This window comes from Solanum tuberosum, unplaced genomic scaffold (genome assembly GCF_000226075.1).
Source record: "Solanum tuberosum cultivar DM 1-3 516 R44 unplaced genomic scaffold, SolTub_3.0 scf00411, whole genome shotgun sequence".
NCBI classification, from domain to species: Eukaryota; Viridiplantae; Streptophyta; class Magnoliopsida; order Solanales; family Solanaceae; genus Solanum; species Solanum tuberosum.
In genome coordinates this window covers 125,101-131,427 of record NW_006239344.1, presented here as the reverse complement: position 1 = coordinate 131,427, position 6,327 = coordinate 125,101, and positions in this window count along the sequence as shown.

Below are 6,327 nucleotides of genomic sequence, written 5' to 3'. Positions count from 1 at the left end.
TTTTAAGAATGCTCGATGGAGCATGATAAAAGTAAAAAGAAATGTTTAATACGGTATGATAAAGTGAGTTAAATTTAGCATGATAAGGTAAATATTTTTCTTCCCCGTCTCGCTCCCTTTTTCATCATTTAATTTTCATGTGTTTTAGGAATTAACTTATGTAATACAGTCGATCCACTAAAATTCTTATTAATGCAACTTTGTTCTCGATATCTTTGATTAGCTTAGTCTTTACTTTTATGAACCAATGAAATATCTATGGTTCTTGTACAAAGAGCATGCCGAGGGGCTACTACGCTCACCGCGCACTTGCATTACCACCTAAACTTCTTCTTTATACTTCGAACCCCCTTAGCAAAAATCCTGGGTCCACCACTGTTCACGTGCATTGAGTTTGGAGTTGAGAGGCTGCTCTATCTAATGATCAAGATGTTCAAATAGGTTTGGCCTTGTTTGGAACAGTAAGTGGTTTTAAAAATCCTCTGTGAATGTAGGATGTTCTATCTCAACTTTGTTGTAGGTTAAATCATGCATCCCTTGGTGCTAGATTCCCATTTAAATCGTGACTTCATTTCTGCCGAAGTTATGTTGTTTCCAAGTTTTGGGTTCCGTTTATACATCTGGTCCACCATAGACTCACGTATTTGAATGTGACTGCAGGTGCTAGATTATATTGAAGATAACAGTCTTGAGGAGATGGCCAACTATTGTAAGGACCTTACCTTGAAGAGCATAATTAGGGAATTTCCTTATGTGCAAGAACTGAATGTATCCTTGACAGAGAGAGGCCTTGTTGCTATCTCAGCTGGGTCCACTCGGTTCTATACTTCGGCTGCCAAATGACAAATGCTGCCTTGGTTGCTATTGCAAGGAACCGTCCTAACTTGATCCGATTTCGTTTGTGTTTACTCAAGCCTCAAACTTCTGATTACCTAACCCCTGAAAAGCTCAATGCTGGTTATGGGGCCATCATCCATCACTGCAAGGGATTGCGGCCACTTTCCCTTTCTGGCGTCCTTACGGATCATATGTTTCATTACATGGGGGCCCATGCTAAAAAGCTAGAGATGCTCTCCATAGCTTTTGTGGGGAATGTGATCTAGGCCTCCACTCTGGTTTTGAAAGCCTTTGTAAGGTGGAGACCAGAGACTGCCCCTTTGGCGATGACAAGGCTCTGTTGGTTAATGCTGCAAGGTTGGAGACGATGCGATATCTTTGGATGTCTTCTTGTTCAGTAAGTAATGGCTCATGTGAGCTGCAAGATGAGGAGATTCCGCCTAGTTTCGGGGGTATTTGTTCATTGAAAATTATCAAACTTGTAGAGATCCCTCAACTTGAAGATTCCTCTATGAAGATTAAGGAATATGCTGAAGATATGAGGGGAGGGGACAAGCTTAAGATCCTTGACCGGAATAATATCCCATTATTTAAGTAGGTTTTAAGCATTATGTGTGAAAATTCTTGAGTTCTCTTACCCTGCGGAAATATATGAGTATAGATGGATTTAACTGAAAGTCTCTCTTTAAATCATACATGGGAGTGCTGACTCTCAGATATGATGGGCAAAAGGTTTGGCAACCTCTCTACCATGTGCATGTTATCCTATATCTCAGTTTTTTCAAGGAATACCAACATCACATGTGAAAACTCTTCAGGTAATAAAGTTACCGAAAAATTCCAATGCATCAGGAAGTGGGATATTCTCGTGCAAAGAGTTTGAATTGTGATGTAGAATGGTGGAATTCAAGTGCACCCCAAGAATCAGCTATGAATAAGCATTTGGAGTTGAAGGCTGCTGTATCTAATGATCAAGATGTTCAAATAGGTGCTTCTACACAACATTTGGACTCATGTGCAACTGTAAGTGTTATTAAAAATCCTTTTTTAAGGCATTGATGCTGGATATCCATTAAGAAAAAAGAAGTTTAATTTGAGTACTAACACTACTGGTTGTCGCGATAATATAAGGGAAGCTGAAAGAACTACTATCCCAGTTCCAACTCTAAGGTGACAAGCACATACTATGTGGAAGCCTGATGCATATGGTTAGTGTTCCGAGAAATGCTATCTGTCCTTTGTTGTGTTGTTTTGGAAGTGTTGCCTCAGTGACTTTGATCAATAAATGATCATCTTGTAACTTTGTTTTTCCTTTGGGGATAAATTTATCTTCTGTTTCATAATGTGGACTAATCATGTTGGAGTCTTGATGTTGAATACATAGATACAACTTTTATGGTTAAATCTGTCACTTCTTGTTCTGATAGCTGTGAAACAACGGACAATAATCTCATTAAAAATCTAATGCACAAAGGTTCGGAACATGGATGAAGAATCTGTTGTTTGGAATTATTTTCAAGTGTGGCTAGAGCCGCTAGGATGCATCACCTGGATATCTACCTAAATCATCCGAGAGGAATCCACTATCAGTTTTACGTCAAGCAATACATGGAGTAAGTACTCCCGATAGAGTAAAATCAAGATGTCTAAGTGCATATCGACTCTAAGAGATTTGATATAGCTCCAAGATCCTTTTCTGTGAGGCAAGTTGCCAAGACCATGTGTAATTCAATGTATTTAATAGATTTGCAAAACAAAGAGCAAAATCATCAAGTTACTTTGAAGCAATAATGTTTGATTTTTTATTTCTTATTTCAAATAATAGCATTGTATCATATTTGATTCTTTTTCTCTTTCTTGTTCGTATTGGGATTAGTAAGATAACGTTTGGCCTGATTTGCTTTGAGGCTTTTACAACTAATAAAAGTCTACACCTCGTAAGTAAATCTAGAATTTTTAGAATATGAATGCACGGCTAATGAAAGGAGGAAGAAGAAAGTATTAAGGGGGAATTTGATCCTTGTTTCTAGGTATATAATTCACCATTCACTCTTCTCTATATCAACAAATAATATTAGATCAATCTGAGGGGTGAGGTCATGGGTTCACGTGCACCATAATTTGAGGGGTAAATTCTCATTAGTCTACACCGGCGATTGCAGCACCAGAACAGGTTCTTCTCCTATTCTTTTTTTTTCCCTCAATATTTTACCAATTTACTAGTTTCTTTCCAACTCTGCTTCTAATTGGCGTACTAAATGCTCAGTTTTTTTGGCTGTTCAAAACTGTCTACAATGTGTTTGATGAAAGTCTCCACTGAACTTTATACTATAAAATGACAACCACTCAGGGGTGGCTGGTAAGGGTTGTAAAAAAGATTTTTGCCTTAGCCCCCAATTTTAGGGGTTCCTTATTTTTTAGTTTATTAGGTAGGATTAAACTAAAAAAATAATAGTTAGAATTAAGACTCCAAATCCAAACGGCATTAATGAGGTGATTTGATATGACTATTACTTTTTACCTTTCCAATAAAGTATGTACTTTCTTTTAAGGCGGAATGAGCTGAAAGACCATTATACTTAACTCTATTTGTCACCTAGACCATTCTACTCGCGACTTTATCAACTGAACACTTACAGTTATTAAAACACACTATTTTAAACCCCTTTGACCGTTGACTAAGCTTATGTGGCCTTTTTTTGCTGAATCAGATCAAGAGCGTGGTTACACACATTTAAAAGCAAGTGAAGACAATTATTTAAATTTTAACAAATATTTAAATTAAAAGAAAAATATAACAATTTTAAAAAAAAATTTAGTGAAGACAATTATTTAAATTTTAACAAATATTTAAATTAAAAGAAAAATATAATGATTTTAAATTATTTTTAAAAAAAAAAAAAAAACTCCATTCCCAATATGCTGTACTTTCTTCTTCCTCATAATTTCACCCAACACCCACCATCACCACACACACATCTTCTTCGATTTCTTCTAATGTTCTTACACATAATTCTTCCTCTTTCTCTTCTCATATGTTTCCTATCATTTGAGAGTTCTACAATGATTGAGGAACAATAAATTTATTTAGATTTTGGTAGAAGAGAGGGAAAAAAAAAGAGGTTCTAAATTGTGAAATAGATACGGATTTTAGATGGATTTTTGAAAAACATATGTTTGATTCTTTCTAAATGTAACACAATTTTATTGAAAGCATTTTGGAAGAGTTTTTCTATAATGACCTATTTTTGGTCTCCTTCTCTTCTTTCTCTCATCCTCCATTTTAGACACTTTATTTCTCACCACCATTAAAACAACAAAAATTATAATAATAAAAAAACATAACAAAGCTTTGTTTATCTCTAATTTCTCTTCAACGTAAAAAAATTCACCAGGAAAGAAAAAAAATGAATGATAACATAAAATCTAAGTAATGATTAGTAGCAAAATAGATGAAAAATATGGCAAGAGAAGAAAAAATGGAAAGAAATCAAGAAAGAAAGGATTTTGGAGATTAGTTTGAGATTTCTTTTTAAAAATATTATTTGTAATAAAAAAATGACATGGCAATATATATCTGATGTGGATAGTGAGATGTTATCCACATCAGCGCGATTGAGAGACACACATGATCAGAGGGGTTTAAAATAGTGTGTTTAAATAATTTTAAGTATTCAATTGGCAAAGTGCCGAGTAGAAGGGTCTAGATGACAAACGAAACAAAGTATAAGGGTCTCTCAGGTCATTCTGCCTTCTTTTAATTGTACACGTTATCTTCTTCTTTTTTTACCTTATTCTTTTTCTAATTATATTTTTATATATTCTATCATTGTCTCTTCCTCTCTTTATTTTTTCTCACTTTCTCTTTTCTAATCTTACATCTCTCTCTTATTCAAAGCTTAAGAATTTACTTGTTCTATTGATAATTTCAATTTTTAAAAAATTATTGTTTATGTTTTAAATTTGGAGAAAAATATATCGCAGCAGCCCAATTCATTTTTGGAAATCAAGTCTTCATAGTTCTTGAATCCGGTAATACCATTCTAATTTCTAATAGTATTTTTGTTTTGTGTCTTATGTTTATTATAATTTTTAGGGATAATACACAAGTACCCCCTAGACTATGACCGAAATCTCAAAGACACACCTAAAATTAACTAGAATCCTCTTACCCCCCTAAACTAATTTAAAATGGAATAAATACACCACAAACGCTGACATGACATAGAGAGTGTGCACACTCTCTTGAAGGCAAGTGATGAGTGCACAAATTGGACACATGTCATTTTTTGATTGGTAACTTTATAATTAGTTAGTACACATATTTATTGATATTAAAAACTTGTATATATTTAATTATTTTTATTTCTTTCTTTGTATAATATTTATTTTAATTTCTTTTCACTTTAATTTTTTTAATTAATTTATTATCTTTTCACTTTTAATTATTTTTTAAAAATTATGTGTATTTTTAAAAAAAAAAATTAAAAAGTGTCCTTTAATTTTAACGTTTTAATTTTTTTTATGTTTTATTTGATTTTCTTCACTTATTTTGATATTCGTTCAAAATTAACTTATTTTAAATACAAGACATTTGGAATTAAATTTGAAATCAAATCAAAACAAAAGACAAAAAAATTAAAATCAATAGAAAAATAAAAGAGAAAAAACAATGAAATGTAGGTAAAAAAAAGTTTCGATACAAGGTAAAAATGTGTATTAACTTAATTTAAATACAAGATAAAGAAAATCAGAATATGTTTTAAAAATTAAAAATTTCATGAAAAATTTTAATTTTTTTTTAATTAAAAAAATAAAATATTAATAATTTTCACAAGTGGCGGGCGAGTGTGTACAAACACAACCTACTTGGGTGGTTGAAGGTGCCACGTCTGCACAAAAGGTGCACAAAAATACGAAAAAAATAAGTTTTTTTTTGGGGGGGGGCGGTAATAGGACCTTAGTTAAATTTAGGTGTGTCTCTAGGACTTCGGTCATAGTCTAGGGGGTACTTTTGCCTTATCCCTATTTTTTATTTTATATTGTACATAGTGTTTAAAATATTTGTTAGATTTTAATATGTCAACTAGAAAATATGAATCCGGTCATTCAAAACTTAAAAGAAAAAGAAAAGTTGATAACTTGATAAAATCTCAAAAAGGTGCTCTTGATAATTTTTTGGAAAACAATGTTAAAATTAAATGGGAAAATGCACAAGTATCCCCCCAACTTATGCCCGAAATCTCGGAGACACACTTATACTATACTGAGGTCCTATTACCCCCTCGAACTTATTTTATAAATAATTTTCTACCCCTTTTCGGCCTACGTGGCACTATTTTGTGGGCCCAACACGTATTGACAATTTTTTCAAGTTATCTGGTTGATAGTGCCACGTAGGCCGAAAAGGGATAGAAAATTATTTATAAAATAAGTTCGGGGGTAATAGGACCTTAATATAGTATAAGTGTGTCTCTGGGATTTCGGGCA